General features: G+C 41.8%; 1 protein-coding gene across 2 annotated transcripts in view; it reads left to right on the plus strand.

The window, feature by feature from the left end:
* The first annotated feature begins 6,231 nt into the window (after window positions 1–6,231).
* The window catches only part of znf438 (zinc finger protein 438), a 54,245-nt gene continuing 36,977 nt past the window's right edge, over window positions 6,232–23,499 (plus strand). For both annotated transcript variants that reach the window (XM_084938794.1, XM_084938795.1), the window contains exon 1: window positions 6,232–6,361. The gene's annotated coding sequence lies outside the window, so the exon portion shown is untranslated. The remainder of the gene's footprint in view (window positions 6,362–23,499) is intronic.

A 23,499-nucleotide genomic window follows, 5' to 3' on the forward strand; every position in this document is an offset into this window, starting at 1 on the left:
ACAGGACACCTGTAAACTCTGTTTAAAATTAAAAGTTACTAAATTCACTAAACTAAATTTGTGATATTATAAACCCAAATCTGAGCCGGCACATTGGATTTCTCTAAAATGTAAAGAAATCAATGGAGCATAACACTGAACCATTACAGCAAATGTATCTGTGTGATACATTTAATCAAAAAATATTTGTTTGCACATATTGCTGGATGAAAGATTACAGAAACATACAAATCATTTGAGTAACAGTCTATTAGCCAACTCCTAAGAAGCCTAACAGGAATGCTTATGCCATGATGTCTCCAGTTGTCTGTGTCTGCAGCACAGTATGGGCTACTAATGTGCATTTTTCTAACACTATCCTTAATCTTGGGTTTATTTTAGTCAACGTAATATATTTAATATAAGATAAAACATACTTTCCATCAAAATATATTTAAGTGCAACACTACATGGCAAATTGAAGTTTTCTGTTTGTTTAATTTAATAACACGAAAAAAGGGAACATGAAAAGGTTCTAAAATTAGTGAAACAGTTTCTAATAGTTCTAAAGTTTGTAATAAAAAATGATAGAACTGGAAATGTGTTTGTGACTACAATTGCGTGGGTGAAAATCACCTGATGTTAGCATTCTAGGGTTAGGAGGCTGCGAAAGGGTCAACTTAAGATATATACTTTTTTTTTAACAACAGCTCATGCAAAACTACTATACATGACTCCCAGAACAAAAACGAAGAGCTGAAAATAGTAATCTCTCTTTTAATATTTGTTGTTCAATAGCTAAATGCCGTGATAGTGCAGCTAACATAAGCTAGGGTTTAGCACTAGCATGGGGTTTAGCATAACATTACAGGAAAACAGCGATGCTATCTCCAGGGAAACAAAATCTGCCCATCAGCACATCTGCATCTCAATAATTGAAGACTTGTCTGATAAACTCTGCCAACTGTACATTCTTATATTTGTATGGGTTATGGCTTTAGATGGTTTCGCCTTTTTCAAATGTTTGTGCTAAGCTAAGAGGCTACTAAATATAGCTTCACTGTACTGACATAAGTGTGGTATTGATCTTCTCATCTACTTTCCATTTTGAGCATTTCCTCAAAAGCTGGCCTGTTCCTTTTGATGTGGCTTCTTGGGAAATTCCCCCTAGCTTGGCCACACGCAATTGGATGTGACTTCAATGCAACCGTATTGCACCTAAGGCACCACCACCACCACTGGTTTATGAGTTAAAACACAGAAGTCATTATTTATTGAACGGAAAGGGTTAATTGAAATAAAGGACCAAGGAGCTCAGGTTTACTTTTTCACTGTAAGCCTTGGTAAAACAATGGATGACGCAATAGGTGAGCCAAAAGCAACAATCAGCCCAATCTTCGCATTATGAGTCACGACCGAGAGATGCTCATGCTTATTCAGTGTGTCCATTGAGGTGTGCAGCCTCTTCATTTAATATTTCCATAAGGTTGCATATGAGTGTATGCCAGGCAGTCCCTGTAATAAGGAAGTAATGTATTCTGTGCCAATGGCAAAAAGGTACGCTTGAAACATCCCTCATAGGAGCAGCAGTTTCCAACTTGACAGTGGACACATACATAATTAAGCCAACTAAAAAAAAATGAATATTTCATCTCAAAGCATTTTCATCTCCAAACATCAAAACACCTCAACGTCTCACATAATGAGCAAGGTAAAATACTTTTATTCATAGAGGGAATATGCAACAAGGAATGCTCAGAGTACCTTGCTGAAAAATATATCAGCTGGAAAAGGAGAGGGAGGCCTTATACTGCTCTTTTTTCTTAGGTTGAGTTCTTGTACTCGGTTCTTTAAGCTCACGTAAAGAGCTCATTCTTTCCTACGAATGTTGCCGAACCATTTTTTCTCATCTGCAATTGTGTTATTATGTTATATTACAATGTCAGCCTTAATGTTTTGTAGGCGGATCCGGCTATAACTCACTCTGACCTGTAATTCATGACATGTCATCCATGAGTCGCCTCAGGACTTTTGGTTTCGCAGGTATGTGTGCGCATGCCAAAGAAGAGGATAAATTATTCCATAACCTTGCAGTGGTTAAATTTTACTAGTGCGGTCTATGTCAGAGTTTGCCAGAATTTCTTCACTTTTGTGATGGCACAGAGGTTCTGAAAGGTCTCAGCTTCCAAAGAATATGTCATAAATCATTTTGCAGTGGTTTTTAGCGGGGGTAGTGGCTGCGCATAGACCTATAGCAGCAGCACCACGCTAGAGAGGATTACTTTGACCACCAAACCTGCCTCTGACTGGCTCCCCATACACCTTCATAGAAGGGAATTAACCTGCCATGACTTGAAACGCTTTGCTGAGCGCTGGTCGATACTGTCATTATCCTAAAGCAATTCTTAATTCTATTTGGCCCTGAGCTAAAGATCCTTGTATTGATCACAAAGTAGGGATGCCACAACAACTTTTTTCCATAGTTAAGACCTCTATGTGTTGTTAATAATAAAAGCTTCAGCAGCTCCTATGCACAGCCCAGAGGGAAAGATGCAGCCACAGAATGTAATTTTGGATGTTTAATCATACGTTTCACAGTGATACCTGATGATTTCATCAAGCGTTACAGTTATGAGACACAAATGCTCGAGAGTGGTACCTTTGTGTTTCATCGAAAAAGGCAGCTCTCTTTCATATCCTGTTTTGGGAGATGAGAAATATTGATATCACTCGCCGAGCACTATCAGCATGAAACAGAGGCTTTCAGTAAAAGCAGCAGTGACAACACCTGTACTGAAGTTCCTGATTACATGCCTTTGTTCTCAAAGCTGTGTGTGTCTGAGCATGCATGTGTGTGCAGGAGAAGAACAGAGACACACAAAAAAGAAAGAAAAAAAGATGGAGAAATCTGAAGTAACATGTAACCGAATGCTTCTTTTTCTGTCTGTCATCCACACACACAAGCATGCACAAGCAGACAGCATCGCCACCTGCCACAGACTATACACTGCGGCCTTTGACAGCGGTTAACAGAATGGGACATGTGTAGCCCCAGGTGACTCAAATTGCAAAACTAACAACAGCATGCTTCATTGCACCAAGAATGCAGTGTGAAACACCAGCAGATAGGCTGTGTGTGTGTGTGTGTGTGTGTGTGTGTGTGTGTGTGTGTGTGTGTGTGTGTGTGTGTGTGTGTGTGTCCGTGTGCGCATCAATTTACATGTATGTCTGAATGTGTATGTTTTTGGTTATGCATAAGTGTCATGACTGATTCATCCAGTAATGTAATGCAGCAATTAATATGGACTTCATTAGAATTCTTAAAGGAGCCCGAAGCATCAACAAACACGAACTAGATAATGCAGAAGTATTGCTATCATTAAGACTAACTGCTCTGAGTGTACTTGTTATCTTGTCCTCTATTATTGAAGGATCAAATACATTTATATAGAGAACACTACACTAAGAACTCAGTCTATCTTCACTATTCAAATAATAATAATAATTAAAGGAAGACGTTTTAATCAGAGGACAGCATCAAGTAAGTTAAACTTGTGGGATATTGATGTGATCAGTTAAGTAGCGGAGGGGGTTGTTGATCAGTTTCAGCTGCTTTGGTGTTATAATGAAATTAACAACAGCTGCATTAGAGAAGCAACAATGAGCTTACCCCAACACAGGAAGGGTTTTAAGGTGGAGGCCACTCCTTATGACTGTGTTTTTACTAGTTTTATGCTCAGCGAGGGTCAGTGTCACTACTGGTAGCATGAAGGAAACCTGGACCCTACAGAGGTTACACAGGTAGTCCACCTCAACCAGGATAGTACATCAATATGTGTCATTGCCGTGAGGTTTGCTGTGTCTCCTACACTCTCAAGAACATGGAGGAGATTCCAGGAGACGGACAGTTATTCACTGAGCTGGAGAGGGTCCTTAACCCATCAGCAGGACCAGTATCTGCTCAATTGTATAAAGAGGAACATTATGAGCACTGCCAGAGCTACAAAATGACCTTCAGCAGGTCACAATCTCTGACCAAACAACTAGAAACAGACTTCATGAGGGTGACCTGAGGCCCAACGTCCTTTAGTGGGCCTTGTGCTCACTCCCTGGCACCATGGAGCCCAACAGACATTTTCCATAGAATACCAGAATTGGCAGTTCCACCACTGGCGCCCTGTGCTTTTCACAGATGAGAGCAGGTTCACCCTGAGCACATGTGACAGATGTAGAAGGGTCTGGAGAAGTTGTAGAGAACGTTATGCTGCCTCTAACATTGTTCAGCTCGACCAGATTGGTGGTGGGTCAGGAATGGAGGCACATGCAGACCTCTACAGGCAATGGCACCCTGACTGCCATTAAGTATCAGGATGAGATTCTTGGACCCATTGTCAGACCCTGCGCTTGTGCGAGTAGTCCTGGGTTTCTCCTGGTGCACGACAATGTCCGGCCTCATACGGTGAGAGTATGCAGGCAGTTCGTGGAGGATAAAGGAATTGACACCATTGACTGGCCCCCATGCTCGCCTGACCTAAATCCAATGGAACATCTGTGGGACATTATGTTGTGGTCTATCCAGCACCACCAGGTTGAACCTTAGACTGTCCAGGAGCTCAGTGAGACCCTGGTCCAGATCTAGGAGGAGATCCCCCAGGACACCATCCATAATCTTATTAGGTGCAGGAATACTAGCATGTAGGGGTCATACAAACTACTGAGTACCATTTTGAGTTGCTCCAATGAAATTTCAGCTAAATGGACTAGCTTGCTGCATCATTTTTTGACTTTCATTTTCAGGGTGTCATTTCCATCAAACGGCGTGGGATCCTTTTGTTCCTAACAAATTACCAGGTTTATATAACTTGTACTTAGTTACAATTGTTTAAACCAAGGATCTTGGAATTTGCATTTGTTTAGAAATAGCCCCAAGACACCCTCCTTGAGTTCCTTGGACTTCCCCATTGTTCTGAGTATTAGTCATTCTGATGAGTGACTAATACTTTTTTGCGCTGTGTAAGTGAAACTACCAATTATAGTCATTTATGATCAATAACAAGAAGTTAATAGGATATTGTATAAGCTTCAGCACCACTTAAAATATATATATTATATTAAATCAAAAATAAATTCAAATTGGTGAACTCAATTTTTGTTTATAAAAGTCATTAAACATGTATGCTGTACAATCATTCCACCCTGGAAAAAGAACAGTTTAAAGCAATCATTATAAGTGCAAAATTATCAAGGAATAAACAAATGAATTGGCTGTGTTGATAAAGTAATAGAGGTGGTCAAACCACGTATCCACTTTCAAGCTTGCTAGAATTGTACAAAATGTTTTTGCTTTTTGTTTTGTGTTGCCGTTTAAATTTGTGCAGTTTCAAAAAAATCACTCCACCTATTTAGTGCTTTACTGGTAAAATACAAAGAAAACAAAAACGTGTGGCTCAAGACTTTTGCACTGCATTACATATGGAATTTAACTGATTGAAAAGACACTCAGATGCAACAGAAAATCTGTAGGAAACCGAAGTGAATTAAGTAATTTCAAAATAAAATTAAAATAAAACAGTATTTTTCATCAGTGTTTGAGACATCCCAATCTTTACTGTGATTTTTTTGATGCAGAATTATAGTTGTTTTAGATGCTACCTTTATATACTACTAATACTAATAAGTAAAAACTCAGTTAAACAAAAATATATGTAAGAAGGTATATGCACACACTTCTTACAAGGCAAGACTGAGGCCCCTCCAAAGGAATGGGGTCCCTTGTGTCACTGCAGCCTTAAATAAAATACCCTGTTGCATACTGCACACATACAGTAGTTGTATGTGTGGTTACGTGCTTTCGTCTAAAGTTTTGAAACACCGTTATGCGTCTGTTAACGTGTCCTGCAGTGACCCCCACCAGCCCGCTCTTATATGTTTGATGTGTCTGAGTTGTCTGACAGCTTCAGTGCTGTGCTGCGCTGCTACAGGTTATTACACGGCTACTCATTGGCTGCTCTGACAGAACAGAGGAAAGTAGGTCCCCAGAATTTAACGGGCCGTACTATTTATGCCTAAACGGGGTGATAAAAGAAATGGGCGACTGTATTATGTTCTTCCCTTTTCACTCAGACTGACACTGCCAGTTGCAGAGTGGAATAATTGTTTGTTATTTAACTTTTAAAATATAGTTGAAGTGTGGGAACGTCGAGAAACGTAAGCGTTTGATAAGTCACACACATTCATCACCCCTCGCCGGATCAAGCGGATGGTTTGGCTCAAAATGGCTGTAGAGAAACAGTTTTGAGGATCGACGCTTTTGCCAGGTTTTTAAGAAAAATGAGCCACCCTGTAGTTTGAGGGCACATCCGCCACATAACTGGGGATCCAGGTGAGACACGTTTAAAGGTTATTCAACATTTGCACCCGACCCGTAGCTTACAGGGGGGAAAAACAAGGCCGAAAACGGCTCGCTTTGCAATGTTGCAGCGGGAACAATCCCTGGCTCTGGTGTTGATTTATAGTGTGGATAGCGGCTTCAAACTGAAATAACAGTCTCCAGAAAGTGTGGAATTTGGTGTAAAAGTACTCATGCATCACACGGTGGGTAGAGGAAATGTAACTACGATGTCATACAGGCTGTGTGTAGCTAATGCAGAGCAGGCCTGCGGCTAACCCTGCAGCTGTGCTGTGCACAAATACGTCATCAGGATAGGATTCCCTGCAGTGAGATGTGTACACTGACACAAAGCAGACCCGAGACATGTGGAAGCAGATACTAGGCTGATTCATATTGTTTTGAATGCAACCCAACGTCTGCCCTCAGCTCAGTTCCTGGGCTTTTAACGTGTGAGTGGAGGATCGAGCTGGAGCCCCAGTGTGTATAAATTTGATGGATATCAGTCTTGATTGCTGTAGACGTTATAACTAAGGCTGTGCAGATGGGTCAGGGGTTTAGCCAGGATATGCAGTATAATGCCAGCTGACATTTAGTGGCTGGCAGAGATTTTGTCATTTATACAAATATGTGTGTCAAATATCTAAAATAAAGAACACTGCAAGTCATGCTGCCAAGAATTTATAGGACCTTTTGGAGCAGTGCAATGAGATGCAGCCCCCAAAACATTTCTTAATTGTCAGAAGTTGTGATTTTATTATACCATATGTGATTTTTAAAGTAGATAATAATAGACGTACTTGTATATTTTCCACCTCAGGCCCTTTGCAGATTAAGAGCTGCGGTGTTTATTCAAGAGGTTCCCAAAAGATGATCAGAACTAAAGAACATCTGCAACATGCACACCATTTGTTTCAGAGTGTTTTAATCGGTTTTTAATCACTTTTTTATGTGAAACTGTGTACAGTGCTTGACACAGAACTGTCTGTGATTTGTAGTGGAGATTGGAATGTGCACATGTGATGTGATTATACATTCACCCTCTGTGAACACTTATTTTGCATGAATCTTCTGAAAAATAACTGATTGTTATCATGGGCGCTCACTGAGTCTGTCATCCTGCAGTTCAACTCTGCGATCTTGGGCAGTGGCACAGGAGATGGTGGTATTCCTGCTTTGGAATAAAAGCAGATGAAATCAGCAGTACTGAGTATTTCTGAAACGGTGTTTAGGGGAATCCATTCTCCCCACTCTCTGTGCATTGTTTTAAGTGCCAGTGGCTGCTGTCCAACCCCCAAAAATGTTTCTACCTCTGTGCTTAACAGCTGACAAGCTGTTCTTTTCATCAAATGCTGCTCATTTTCCCCCCTCCAAACATACCTCTGGTGATGGTCCCAGAAGAGCTCAGTTTACCTGCATGTGTCCAGAGCGCTTGTTTCCAAGTGCAGTCTCGCTTATCCAGATGTTGATTTTTGTGATGAGATGGCAGGTAAGGTTTCCCTCTGATCACTCTTCCAATGTCGGCCCGGTTTACGCATCCATGCGTCACAGTGGAACCATCACTCCTGAGTCAGCAAAACCTTCCCGCTGCTCGTTTGTAGAGCCACAGAGGGCTTCTTTTTGTTTTTTCTTTCAGGCATGCTGTTTGATGTGGAAGTCAAGGTTCTTGACTTAATTGGCATTGCTTAGTGACATTTTCACACAGTGGAAATCCAAGGCTGGAGGAGGGTTGGCGTCTTTAATAGACCTGTGATTTGCAGGCTTCAGTTTTAGATCAGCTGTCTGCTTATGGGAGCTGTGGAAGAGTCAGAGAATTTGTAGTATGACAACAATGAGACATGTACTAGAAGTGGAATGAAATCTTTGTTACACCGTCATGTGGTTTTTAGATTTTTGGTTCCAGTTCTGATCTCAGTAAACAGGCCGATGGGCTGGCTGCTGTTGATGCCCTTTTCAGTTCTTTCACAGAAAATGGAAAGTGGATATTAAACGCTTTTAAAGATGTTTTAATGACAGATTTTGGAGAGGATCGAGGGAGAAAATTCCCCGCCAGTCAGAGCCATCTATTTGGAGCTGGAAATCTGTCTTGCTGTGGTATACATGTTCCAGCCAGTATTCTTGGTCTTTCTTTCTAGACACAGCTATATATTATGGTCACCATCTACAGCAGCCCATTATTTATTTATTTATACATAATAAAGATGCTGTAACAGTCTATCTTTACTGTGGGAAAGTCTGAAACTTCAGTTCAGTGCCTTGCTCAAGAGCACCTGGCTGGCAGTGTTTTAGAGAAGAGCTTTTTTTCTCCTCTTGCTGGTCTGCTTGATTTGATGCCAGTGAGAACTAATTCAGAAGTGCAGAATATCTCATGTGGTGGCACATTAACAGAAAAAATGTTTTCACTGGAAAACCCTTTATTCACAGAAATCGCTGTTTCAGCGATATTTGTGCTGATGATGGAAAACAGGTCATGCCACTCAAATCAGAAGATGACTTTCTGCATTTGGTGGAGGTCTTACACTCATAACAAAACTCCTCCAACACATGCTTCACAAACAGTAACCGCCACCACTCAGTTTCCTACCACCAGCCTCTCCAGTGTGATTGAGCTTGTTGTCATCACTGGAAATCCTGCATTCTGTTTCTGTTCTGATTGGCTGGCTCACAGAAAAAACAATGAAACCAAAAAAAGAAAAATCTCTCGCCCTGCAAACAGTGTCCTAGCCTAGGACCTGGATGTCATATCCAGGCCATGCAGCTTTATAGTGTGTGAATTAGGGCTGCCACGATTAGTTGACTAGTCACGATTACGTCGACTATCAAAATCGTCGACGACTGATTTAATAGTCGACGCGTCGTTTGAAGCTTTGTAAGATCACAAAAGACGCAGGAATAAGTAGTAGGATTTAAGAGTGTAATAACGGACTGAAACAGAAGATGGCAGCACTGCATGTACAAGGATGCCAGCTGCCGTTAAACCCCGAAGAAGAAGAAGAAGCAGTGTCCCAGAATTCATAGCGCGGCCCAGCTCAGTTTCCAACAATGGCGGCAGCTAGTTAGTTTTAATGTTACTCTTATTATTATTTCTGGGTCACAAAATAAACGTTTAACATATTTTCAGGCGAGAATGTAGCTGTGTAAACCTCAAATATCTGCTCAGTTTATCAGGACACCACATATTTTCAAAAGCGCTCCGACGTTTTCGGAGACGTCTGTTACCCACCAGCTCGATAGTTAGCCGGGGGCAAGGCTCACTAGAGCCCTGAGAACACCGGACTCCCGGCAAATCGTTTTCAAACCCACCGCCGTCTTTCGCTACTCAGGTTAAATATATATAAGTCACTTAGATAACTTAAAAATGTTATTGTTTGGCTTTTTTTTAGTATTTTATTTGTTCCTGAGTAAATCGGTTTGGCTGAGATTAAAGTTATAGTTTTTACACAGCTGAATAAACATCGAGCAGACAGCTGATTATCAGAAGTGTGAGATGCTCAAGAATTTACTCCGTGTCCTGTTATATTTTAGATAGCAAGGAGTTTATTAAACTTCACCGAAACAATGTGCAAATGTCATTAAAATTTAATAAACTATCATCTTGTCTTTATTTTTAGTTAGCACATACCTTAAACACTTAAAGCTGTAAGCTAATGATAGTTATATAAGAGCAGATGCTGCTGGTGCAATAAACTGTACGTTTTACGTCCAGTGGATGATGATCTGATTAGTCGACTAATCGCAAAAATAATCGGTGACTAGTCGACTATCAAAATAATCGTTTGTGGCAGCCCTAGTGTGAATGAAAGCATGGAGTAGCCAGGAGGGAGTCATCATTATCATCACCTCTTTTAGCCTGACAAAATACTAGCCCCCCTGAAAAACTGACCAATGCTGAGTATTTAACTTTGTAATGCTCAAAGTTTGTAAAATCAAGTTAAAACTGAGAGTGAGCTTCGAGTTTATACACAGTATACAAACTTCAGGAAAAGTTTGAACTGTAACGGGCAAAAAACAAATAATTATTGTTATTGTTGCTGTGGAAAATTTTTATTTCTAGTAGAATAATATAAGCATCCAAAATATAACTAGGATGCTTGGAAAAGCTGTGTTTAATTCCTTGCTCTGTTTAACACCACTAATAATTCTGTCCTGTCTACGTGTGTATGTATAATATAAAACGCGAGCTACCAAGTTATTAATTAATACTTTTTAGCAGGTAGTTGTCTGCAGATATTCAAACTATCCAGTAGCTTTTGGCAAATAGATGAACAGAGGAATTTTCTCTTTCATCCCTACGCTGCTGCTTTGCTGAACATGATGTACTCGATGCCATCAGCTCTCCATCAGATGCAGGTTCTGGTTAGTGTGATTGTCCACTTCACAGCTGATCATAGTAAAGAGATCTGACGGGTCACAGGAATTTATCCACCCATGTGGCAGCTGAGGTAGCTGGCAGTGAAAACATGCAGTTGGCAGGGGCTAGCCAGCTAACAGCAACAAAAGTTAGGAGGACAGTCCACTGTTAAACTGATAGTATATGCAATGTTCTCTCGGATTGATGGAGAAAGAAATATGCTAACATTTTAAATGAATCACTCCCTTATTTAAAAGGAATAAACGTGTCCCCAGAATGTCATCAGAATGTGTATTTTCCTGTTATTTATGACTGTATCATAAGAATAAATACTCCATTCTATCTAAATAAACCCTGTCAATCAAACATTTACGGTGCTAATGTGTTTCCTTTGGCCCTGGGTAATAACGTCTTTTATGGAAGGAAAAACTCTGAAAAAGGAAAAATTAAAATAAAAAAAATGTATATAAGCACTGCTGGACTTCCAGCTAATTTAAAGTAATAATGAATATGCTGCACTTGCCATTTTCTTTACTCTCTTCTTTAGAATAAATAAAAAAAAATGCCCACGGAGACGAGCGCAGCATATTTATTGTGAACTTAAATGAAGCATTAAAGGCAGCAGAGCAGCTGGCTGCCTTTCACTCTTAGTGACCTGAATATTTGTGAAATCCTTGCTGTGTGCGTCCCTGGCCATTATTTCTATGGGAAAATCTGAAGATTTCTCTGGAACTGCTTTCTACTGGAGAAGAAATTCCTGACAATTAGTCAGTTGACTATGTCTGTGAAGGTTAGTCAGTTGACTAATTAAACATAATGGATACATTACTGAAAGTAGTTTTTATAGCAAAGCTGCCACAGACAGCATAGAGACAGTAGTCGATATATTACATATTATAGCAAATGTAGTTTTTGGTTTCTTGTGAGCTGAACAGAACATTTGGTGATCTCCTCCACTCTCACTCAGTATTGTAATGAATGTATTTCAATGATTTCTGATGTTGTAAACACAAGGCTATTATCTGATCACCAAAATGGTCAGGATCCCCGATCAAAGCTGCAGGCGCTGTTAACCCAAGCAGTGAGGTGTGATGGCAGCACCCTGCCAATATTTGCATAAGAAAATGAGTATTTGTATGCTGTACAAAGAATTAAGTGTAAGGAAAAGTGAAAAGAAAGAGGAAAGGTCTCAATAAAATAAATACATTTAGATAGGTGGTTTATGGTAAGTGGACTGATTCTTATATAGCGCTTTTCTACTCTCCCAGAGTACTCAAAGCGCTGTATACAACATGCCTCATTCACACAAGCACTTCTAAACACAAGTGCAAACTAATCTACGTTCACACATATTCACACTCCGATGAACACATCGGAGGGCAACTTGGGGTTAGTATCTTGCCCAAGGATATTTGGCATGCAGACTGGGGAAGCCAAGGATCGAACCACCAACCTTCCAATCGGTTGCTGATCTGCTCTACCACCTGAGCCACAGCCACCCGTTATGGTTGTAGGGTTTAACTTAACTATTCACTAAACTTGAATGACTTGAATTGCAATGAATAACTGGAAAAACTGGGGTTTTCTAAAACGTTTGACCAGTAGTGTATGTATTAAAAATTCCAATTACGTGTGACCTCATATTCAAGGTCAGAGGTCAAGTTTTCTGAAAATCTCTGTAAATGCAGTAACTCAAAAAGGAAGTCACCAGGATTTAGAAATGTATATGATGGCTGCGTCTCGTAGCTAGACTAATTTAATTAGGACATTCCCCTAAAGTTTGCTCTGTTGTGTATCTTTCCTGTGGGTAACTGTTGTGGGACTTCCTGGAATATCAGTAAGATGCCACATAGAAGAATCATAGGGCTATGGCACGGGCACCCAGGATCCCCTCGAACAGTAGAATCTGAGCTAATAGACATCAGACCTGCATGGCTAGATAAGTGGCAAAATGTTTTGATTTGACCTAATTCGAGTGAAGTGGCCCTTTTGCGATGTGCAGAATGGCGCTCTCTGCCTTTAAGTGGCTGCTTTATGTTTGCCTTGCAAGGACTGTCTCATGTGACGTGAGCGCAGGTCACTCCAGCTGAGCACGGCAGCGTAAACTGAGTGTGCACTTCATTTAGGCTAGCTGCCAGATTATGTGACATATCCACTTATAAAGCTAATGACGTACTCATAAATCAGCTTTGATTGTGGCTTTGGTAAATCTGGGAAATGACTTGCATTTTCTTTTATTGTTCATTTCACAGAGCAGCTTTCTGCTCACTTGGAAAATTGGTTAGCCTACACATTTTTCTTTTAAAGATTTTTCTTTTTTTCGCCGACTCAGAGCCACACTCTGGCCTACAGATGACTCAGCATGAGGAACACCCTCTCTGTCTTCCTACACGCACGCACACACGCACAACCTCCTTTATCACACAACTCACTGTGGGAAACGTCTCACACTTTTAAGGTTCAACAATTAAAAAAAAAAAAAGAATTGTGCTACATGATAACATCTCCCACCACCCCCTGCTCCCAGAATATGAGCGAGGGGCTGGCATGCAAAGCCCAGCATCCAGCGTGTAAACATGTTTGAGCGCCAACAACCGGAGCATTTAGTTCTAGCCGGCGCGCAGCTTAGCTGTGGTTTCACATGTGGCTAGATGAGGATGGTGGAAGCAGGCAGAGGAAACTTAGATGCTTGTCTAACATTTCCGCTCAATCATAACCAAGATCAGGTTACCATAACGCACAAACACACACACATGCACACACCAGATTTCTGCACTCAGGCATCATTCTGTTTCCAAGCTTTGAAGTAACAGCCTAAGTAGTAGAGTAACAAAAAAAGACAAAGAAGAAGCTGAGAGCATTCCCAAAACTTGGTGACATTTTACACGAGGGATATGATAATACAGCCTAACATTCCGCCCGTCATTCTGCATGGATTAGCTCGCAGGTCGGACTGTGTAGCTGCTAATAATTGTGTTTTTCTGAGCTGAAACTTGCTGGAAGGCTTGGCCTACTTTCTCAGTTATGGTGCGTCTATATTATGGGCCCAATATAGACCCTGCAAAACTGAATTAAAATGCAGCTCTTTTCCTAAAAAGATAGAACTCTCCTGTGTGAGTTTTGAAACGAAAACCTTAAAGTTTCTCATCCCATTTAGCCCACTTTCCCCCCATTTTTTTTAGTTCTATCTGAATTCTGTGCAGATGATATGCATTGCATCTGTTAAGTGCTGCCCAAAGAAGTCAAGAGTGGCGGATTGAAGAACAAGGAAAGTGCATCTCTAGCCTGAATAATGAATAGGCGACCATATTGTGGATGGGGGGGAAAAAAAGGAGGATGTGGTTCAGTAATAGTCTGGTGAGCATTTCTTTCTCGGCTAAATTGTTGGTCTTGCTAGACTCTTGTTTCCAAGAAAAGTTAATGAAAATTACATGTGAAGTCTAATGACTGACTGTTACAGGATTTGTAGGCTGCAGGCAGCTAAGGTATATTATTATATTAGGCTGCCCCTCTGAGTATTAGCATAGTTCCTGGCTGTGTTCCACTTCTAGCAAACCATTTTGGTCAAAAATGCCACCGAGTGCTTTGATGAGAGTAGACTTCAGTACCGACCCTGTACGGTAACGGTTACAGGGTGGTACTTTTTAGATTTGTCAGTGTGATGCGTCACAAGTCAAATCAGGTGCTTTATGATAACGAGTTTCAGTTACAGCTCTTACAGATCTAGTGAGAAAGTGTATATACCTTTTTCTGCAATACCTCCACACTGGGGTGCCCTTGATCAAAGCCCTTAACCCCAAGCTTAACCTCCAACTGAAAACAGCTCTTAAAATGTGTAGCAGGATGTTCTCTCTGTTTGTATATAAAGGTTTTAGGAAAAGGAAGCTGCGTTCTGCCACGATCATGAAGAAGTGGTTTAGTGGCCTAGCCCTGCTATGAGTTGGTGCAGTCATGGGGTTTTCTCATCATTCTCTATTTTTGTATTGGAGTTTTTTAAATGTGTATAGCAGGGTATTTTTAAAGGTCTAATTTTGCTGCAATGTTTTGCAAATACCGATGGTTGCTAAAGAAGAACAAGAGTATTTTTGAAGTTTAAAGTTATTTAAAAAAAAGTCTCAGTTTCATTAAGTCTTAAGAGGAAATAAATGACATTTAAACTGGTTACTTTGGGCATAAATCCATAAGCATGAATCAAGTAGGTTTCATTTGTTCTGGTTCTTGTTGGCCCCTACAAAAACAAGGCATAGTGCTCCTACTATCCCCCCCCCCTCAATCCTCCACTCTGTGTGAACCCTGTTCTGTTTTTCTACACATCTCGCAAAAAAGCAGGACCCAAGTCATGACACTTAAAATTATCACTAATGTTGTGTAAGAAGCATTCTTTAGGGACTAGCAGGCAGTTTAATCTTGCAGTTTAAGAGTTTGAATGCCCATACACAGTGCTGATTTTTAACTCTACTAGAGTAGCAGAGCTAACACACTTTCTTGTGTTGTTACCGGTGTTACAGTGTCTTATTTTCCTTGATATAAAATGTGAAATATGTCTGGTCTTCTCTTGTTCCAAATGTTGATATTATGTCATGTTTTTATGAGAAACAGAGAGTATAGGAGTTGTTCTAAAAAAATAAAATGGGGCTAAAGATATCAGCTTCTTTAAAATGCTCACCAAGCTGAACGTGAGCATTTTAAAGAAGCCGATAAAGGAAAAGGGGCTAACGCTGGAGTTCATAGTTAGCCACAAGCTAGCAGCCTCGGTATGAGCAAACGATCCAAGCAGTTATGAGGAAACTTGTAGAGGCCAATTATGTCCTGTTAGTTGGTGAAGTTACTGCAAAATGATGCACGTTATTTTATGCTAGCCTCTGTAAGTGTTAAAGTGATTCTTTGCTTTCTGCTCCGTAGAGCAGGTTAATTCCCGGTTAAATGTTTTGGCCTATATGAAGAGGGATATATTTATTTATGTCTGCCAGTCTAAGTATCTCACTTAGCTCCAGACATCAGGGAAAATGGAAGTCATTTTGGGCCTACGCGTGTTTATTCTGTTTGAGACGGGCTTGAGAATTTGAAACCCAAACCCACGCCTTGTCGTCCCTCCGAGGCCCCTCCCACTCCGGCGGCGGGCACGGCGCTCGCATGAAAGTTAGAAGAGAGGCGTTCGCTTTCATCCCCTGTCATTTGGCCATTTCCCAGATATACCATCTCACCTTCCCTCCCCTCCGCTCTCCTCTTGCTGCTCATTTCTCTGCCTGCCCTACCCACTGTCTCCTCAGCCTCTCATCTCTCGGCATATCTTTCCTCCAGACACATTTGTGTGTCTCCCTGCCTCCATCCCACAGCTATGATTTAGGCGTCAGGGCTGCTCCCAGCCCTGGATCAAGTTACCCCGCCATTACTCAGACGTTCCCCCTGCGATGGTGCTCCATGTCAGGGGTGTAGCAGAGCCTGCCTGCCTCTCCAGACCTGCAGACTAGCTCAGTTCAACCACAGACGCCCCTGGTCAGTGGAGTCTCTCCAGCTATGGCACAGACTCCCTGGAAAATGATGTGGCGTGGTGGGCAGAGGGGTTAGTGTAGTTTTACTTTGGTTTCTATGTGGGACGCTGTCGTAACTCCAGCACTTGGGCTGCTTTCGCCTGGCTCGCAGAGCAAACGGGCTGCATTGGGGATCTTTTGTTGTTGTCGTTACCAGTTCACCCGCAAACACTAGACTGTGCAGACTGTGTACCGGCAGTGGGCTGTGAGCCACACAACAAGCCCAGCCCTTCCATGCGTCACAAGTCGACGGGTGATTTGTGGGCCTCATCGTTTTATGGTTATGTAATGTCGGTTCCTTTGACGAGTAAAATGTCTTGTTAAAGCCCACACCGCCCTGTGCCCATAAAAGTGACTGATGCAGGCAGTATGAGGGCCTGGCTATCCCGTTAGGTTTGGTCTCCCATCCTAGACAGCGTGTCATGGGGCCTGGATGAGAGCTGTCCAGCTTGTGTAGCCAAAACATGACGCTGCAGAAATTTCACAGGCTTGGCTTTATCACTTGATTAATGCACGCTGAGTAAAACTGCTAAATCCACCGAGGAATTGTGGGATCCTATAGGTCTAATTTATGGCAGTCACTGGGGGAAGGTGTATACCTGTTTCTCTGCCCACGCCCCCTTTCATTGGGTGTAAAGTTTTATAGAGGCTATAGCATCCTACTCCCATTAAGCCTGTTGTGCACTTCAGTGGAGCCATAACTCCCTTTCTGCTATCGCCAAGCTTTTCAGCTCCTCTGTAATTTATTTAACTCTGACATATGGCTGTCCTGCACGAGGCAAGGTAGCATATCACAGCACAGGAAGGCCCGCTCAGGCTAGGCTAATCCTTTCTAATTGAAAGGGAGGCAGCGTTGTGGGCCAGTGGCTTGTACGTCGCTCATCTTTCTGCTTGTTTTACAGTAATGAGACATCTGGGGCCCGAGTGCAGAGCTGTTTGTAGTGGGAGAAGTGGTTCCCGAGCCCGAGGGCCTGCAGGGCTTTCGCAGACAGAACAACAGAGCTGACTGCTTGTTTGCTCCTATCTGTATGTGGGCATTTTTATTTTGCCCTAGCCGCCTTGGCACGGTGTCATCAGCCATGCTAATGTTAGATTTGATTTATTTCTTTGGAAAGAATAATACATTTGGGAAATTTAGGACAAGGATGAGGCTATTTAAGTGAAAGGGAGGATGTTTCATTGCCCTGTCTTCTAATATTAAGTTTGCATTCTCTACATCTCCTGTGTTGGTCTGTAGCCTGTTATTCTGAATATAAAGCTGCCAAGAGGCTGTCACTTAAGGTATAATTTGACTATAGGTTTTTTTTAGCTTCAGTACAAACTGAAGTTCTGTTTTACTTCAAATGTATTTACTTATTATTTATATTGTGTGTTGGCTGTAGTTTGTGTATTGAAGAATAAAATGGGTTTCTGTTAGTTAGATGGTGAAGAGCAGCAGGCCTAAAACAAAAACCTTGCAGGCTGGGCACTGTGGGTGTCATAGTGTCACTCAGTCACTTATAGCTCCAGGTTGGCCCTCAGTATAGCCTCACTGTTTATGAGGAGAGTAAGAGAAACCTTTTTCTTCTTTTCAACCACACTGATGTTCCTCGTGAGCTTATAGTTTAGTTGAAATTGACCAAAGTTTGACATGTTCTCAGGTTCTGCAGTTTTGACTGCAACTCAACTGATTTTCTCCATGTAGGCTGAAAGCACTTAGCAGTTTATACCGTATGTAAGTATATAATTTTATGCCACCCAGCGTTTATTATGATTTTTTCCCCATTGATTTGAGTAGAGTAGTGGATGTTTGTCCATAGGCTACAGCTAGTATAAGAGCAGGCTGATCCAAGCAGTCATATAAGAGAACTATATGGGTGCTTTTTCTGTTCGTGTGTAATTTCTTGATCTACCACCAATCTAAGTAAGTGTTTGCATATGGTTTTATTTTTAATTTTCCTTCCATTGTTTGTTGTGAGCTATAACTAGTTCTGTCTAGATATTTTTAATATTTCCAAGGGAGTCTTGTAACCTTGTAAACTTGAGCTTGTTCCTTCCCTTTTGGTGCATCGATCCTATTCTCTTCACCTCTTAAACATTGTCTTTAGGGAAAGGAAGAACTTTCCCACAGTGACTTCATGTCCATCCTATTCTTCTGGATGTGATGTCTCAGGAACACCAGGAGGAGATCCATTTGTACTCGAGGATGAACTGATTAGATTTCTCAAGATTTCACTTGGTAATCATAGCACATCTGGTAGTGATCTAACTGGTTAAAATGATAATGTAATGATAACGACATATTGTTTTGCACACATACACTTTCTTTGCTAAGACCGTACGTGCGTGTTTTTATTTTTATCATTCTTTTCTCCCAAGTCGTCTGTGATTCCTGGTGGGCAACCCTCCCTGAATCTGAAAGTTCAGTTGTTCTTCTGTTTTTTAAATCTACCGGCTGGCTCACCTGTCCATGTTGTTGCTGCTGCAGACGGATGTGGTCCCTTACTCCACTGTCATGGACTGCAGCTGGCAGCTGTAGTCGTTGGGCTCTGGAGGTCAGCTGTGAGTTGGAGAGCTACGCTCCTCTGTGCTGAGGCTGCAGAACAGTAACTCCGTGACATCGGAGTTGGAGTTAATTGCAGCTTACTACTGAGACAAGAGGAGAAACTTGTAAACTAATATTTACAAGTTAGATCTACTCAATCTAGCTCAGTGGCAAACACTGTAATGTTTTCTTTGATGCCATAAGGAGGAACAAAGAGGGATCTGTGATCACATTTTCCCATTTGGTTCAATAATGAAATGGCAGCTTGAAGCTGTCGTTCCCATCTCTTAAATTCTTTGAAGTCCCCATAATGAGTCTTAACAGACATGGATTTACACTGCAGCATGGCAGTCATTCTTGCCTCCCCCCCCCCTCGTTCTACTACCACCTTGTTTATTTGCCCCAAGCTACAAGCAGTCACACTGTCCTTGCATTGCCATTTTCACACAGAAACGGTGACCTGGCAGTGCATTAAGGCAGATCTGCAGCTACACTTTGAATCCTGTTGGACACGCTGAACCCTGTGCGGCTCACCAGAGACCTCTAAATTACTGCTTTTCACAACCAGAACAGCACCTTGCACGTTTGAGAAGAGCTTTTTTTCCCCTTCTGTTTTCTTTTTCTTTGTTTGCAGTTATGTTTTTCTGTCTCAGTGGCAACTACACAAACGCACGCACCAAAAACACTTAAATCTGATATCTTTCCTTGTGCAAGATGCTTTTTTCTGTTAAAAGCAGAAGTTGGATCTCTCTCACTTCAGTGTGGAACACCAGCGTTACTTCACGTATTATCCTTCTCAGGAAAATATATGCTCACACTCTAAAAGCCATGAGGCTAACCTCGGCACAGATATTTAAGACGCTTAAGGTTAATACTAAACTGCTGTAATCCAGTTTTTGGTTGGATTCAGAGCAGAGATAGCAGCGGTTCAGCATGTACCTGTCAGTACTAAATGATTGCTTATTTCCTGCCAGAGAAGAGTGGAGTTGGGGGGGTTGGGATGGAGTAATAGCAAGCAGCTGCCTCAGCTGGACCTTACCTTTCCTTTTTGTTAGCCTGCTGCTCTCTGAAAGCTAACCTGCATGCCAGAACGCCTACTCCCCCCCCCCAAGTTCTGCCCTGGCTGTCCGAGATACTAAGCGCTGTAGGTGGCACGTAATCCGGATGCAGCATGACAGGGAAAAGGCTTGATCCACCTTGTTGAGTGAGAACTTCTTGTTGGGGTGTTTGGACAAAGCCTTGTCGTTTTGTCCTGAGAGGGTTTTTTTAAATTTATTTTTTATTCATGCTGCTTTTCTCCGATTAACTAAATGCTCCAACGATCTGCCAAGTTTAAGCAGCCAGCACGAGTGGCCATATTTTATATTTATCACACAGAGAGAGAGGAGCAATGCAGGGCAGTTGCACCGGCTATCACTCTTTCATTGGAAAACGATAAACATAAATCTGTGGAATGCATCCCTGTGATCTGAGTCCGTGGTGGATCAGGGAATGATGGGGAGTAGCAGAAGGCCCGATCTGCTTCGCCTTCCTCAGGCAGTAGAATTCGAAGGCTCTCTGGCTCTGTGGGGTTTGCTGACATTTTCTTTTTTGGGGAGGGGGCCCTTCAGCAAAGGCAGACAGTGTCACAAGTGCAAGATTGGTGCTTTAAAAAGTCAGTGAGGATGTGAGAGCTTCTCGGAAACCCCCTAAGCAATACAGAGGGACTTTGGGTAGGGCAAGGCTTTTCCCCATGAATCACAGCTAATTAACGAAGTAATTAAGATCGGAATCTCGGCTCACAGAATTGTCTATACGTTCAAATAGGCCATCAAATGGAAAATCCCTTCCATTTGTGAAAGGGCTAATTTAAAGCGTTCAGACCTTTTCCTCTCCATTTTTCCCCGCCGTGTGTCACACAAGGGACATCTGTTGAAAAGAGCAAGGCAATGTTACGGTGAGTTAATGCGCTCTCCACTCCATCAGAAGCGCTGTTCATAATGCATTCGCTATACACATTTCAGCTTGAGTGAATTTATTTCAATAAATAATGTCACTCCAAGGACACGCTTCGATCTTTGCACGGCGGCCACGCTCACCGTAAGCCACGCCGTATTGTTATCTCATTCCTCCTTGTGCCAAATGATAGATTAACAAACAGTTTAGAAATGGGGCACTGAGCATGTCTGCACTTTTATCATCTCCGCACACTGCCAAAATAACCTCCTCCTCTTTATGATGGATGTATTTTCCAGTTTTATTCTGCTCCTACAAGCTGGACTGCTATCTTTAGGTATGGCCATAATGTTAGGGCTTACAGGGAATTTCATATGGTGGGCAAGAAGTGGATACGATTTATGGCTGGGATTATGTCCAGTGTGCTTTTTCTGGTAGGTGCTATTTAGGTGGTGCTAGCATGTACTGTTTAGACTTTTCCCTATGCCTGTCTCTTTCCTGAGTTTCTTCTAGAAGTAGAAAGCTTGTTGGGAGTTAAAGGGAAGTGTAAAAGAGATCGTGGATTGGTCAGTGGTTGACTGGTTGACCTCTATTGTGAAACTCATTCATGAAAAAAGGGCATTTTGTAGCATTGTTTCCCTGCAGTGTCTCTAAGGATTTTGAACTCTGTGGTTTAGCTGCAGTTAGTTTAGTTTAGTTGTTTTTTTTTGTTTTTTTTTTGAGCAAGGGGGGGTTGGAGTGCTGAGTCACCAGCTAACGCAGACCTTCCCAAAGTGTGGGGCCCGCCCCCTAGGGGGGGGGGCGCAGAGCCATTGCAGTGGGGGGGGCGCGGAATAAAAAGGGGGAGAAAAAAACAAAACGCTTGGACACTGCTAGCACGGGGCGGCCACAGAAACGCAAAGCAGGAGATGAAGCATCGCTGAATATGTTTCCAAACCAACTTCATTCTAAGCCAAAGACTAGAAAATATAGTGAAGCATATCTTCCCTTTGGTTTCACCTGCACAAGTGCCAAGGTAGGTCTCCCCTGCAGAATTGGTTTTCGCTGGGCTCTTCAAATCACGGACAAACAGGATCCCACATTCTTGATTTTTAGTTCACAAACACTTCTTGTAATGACTAACTACTCCTGACATTTTGGAGATGTTAGCTCTTTATACAGTAAAGTTACAGTGGGATACAAATAATATCAGGCTGATCCTGCCACGATTTGTTCCCCCCGTCTAAATCACGGACAAACAGTATCCCACAGCTGTTTATGTTTTTAAACCCATTTTGCACAGAGAGACATTTTTTGAAAAATGTATTGATAGCAATGTTGAATATTATTACACAGGAAAAAAAACAACTACACATAAAATAATCACACCGTGACGCCTCTGCCTTTCTAAATAGAGGGACATTAACTGCGCGTATGTGTAAGCGTGTAAAACCTGCAGATAGTCAGATTAACAGTATTTTGTCTCTATCTGCCATTCTGCAATTCATCTCATGTAAACAATAACGTGGCGCACAGCGGGACGTGGAAGGCACATACCTTTGACGTTGTGTGACGAACTCTGTATTCCTCGTCCACAGGTAAACGCAAAAAAGGAGTTTTAAAAAATCTCCGTTTTCGGTAATTCGAAACGCCGTTTACGTGTGGACGAAACAGCTGCGTTTTCAAAGATACTCGTGTAGGTGTGGACGTAGTGTAAAAAAGTTAGTAGTTTATTTTCTTACTACCTGTAATTTATTGCAGATTACTTGTATTTGCTTAATTGTTTACTAAATGTTTGAGGTGTGAAATAAACTGAAATGGAGCAAAATAAGGGTGTGTGTGGTTGGAGGATGTGTTTGTGCGCGTGCACGCGCGGGAGGGGGGGGGACGAACATTTTTCTTGTAAAACAAAGGGGGCCCAGCAAAAAAAGTTTGGGAACCCTGAGCTAACGCTTGGTTAGCAAGATAGGTCCATAAACTGTACAAGTGGAACACACAGATGAACATATCTGACAAATGAAATACTAAAATTTCATTCACTAAAACTGAAGCATGAGCTTCTTGGGCAGGCTGTACCGCACAGCATGTTGTTTTTATTATGAGATTGTTCGATCAAAAGGCTCAAAGGCAGCAGCACAGAGTGTGCACAGTTCAAGATGAGACTTAATGGAGGTGAGTCCAGCAGATGGCTACCTTCCTGTACAGTTTTGATGAAAAGGGAAATTGGCTATTGAGACCATAACAAATTTTTGTACCTGACCCTAAACATGCTTATTTTGTCACTGATCTTGGTAATTTTAACATGGCCTGCGTTATACTTCACGTGTCTCCCTAGTCTGCTAGAGTCCGCTTGGGTCCATTTTTGGGTCCAAGTGTTTTTAATTCTGTCATCAGACTGTGTCAATGAGGATTCATGTGGATGTCCACGTCCGTGCCAGTTTGTTTCGAACGCAGACGCTCATCCACAGGCACTTTATATTACAATGAACCAACTGCGCATGCACCTCAGGCGGTGGACTTCAAAAAGACCTAAAAGAAGTGGAACAGGAACGACTTTCAGTCCATCGGGCTTCCAACTCCCCAAAACCCATTGATTCACATTTGAAGACACCCTCAAGTGGGTATTTGATTAACTACAGTATTGGCTTTATTTTCCTGTTCTGGAAGTTACTGCTTGGTACACTGCTATGTACAGTTTTTCTCCTTCAAACTATTTGTTTCCCGGACCTGAGGTTTTCCTACTTGAACTGGGACAGAATTGCATATATGTGTTATGTTTCAAAATGTTAAATCTTTATTACTTTGTGAATGT

The sequence above is a fragment of the Perissodus microlepis genome, chromosome 9 (genome assembly GCF_051167445.1).
Source record: "Perissodus microlepis isolate ML-2025 ecotype Zambia chromosome 9, ASM5116744v1, whole genome shotgun sequence".
Taxonomy (NCBI): Eukaryota; Metazoa; Chordata; class Actinopteri; order Cichliformes; family Cichlidae; genus Perissodus; species Perissodus microlepis.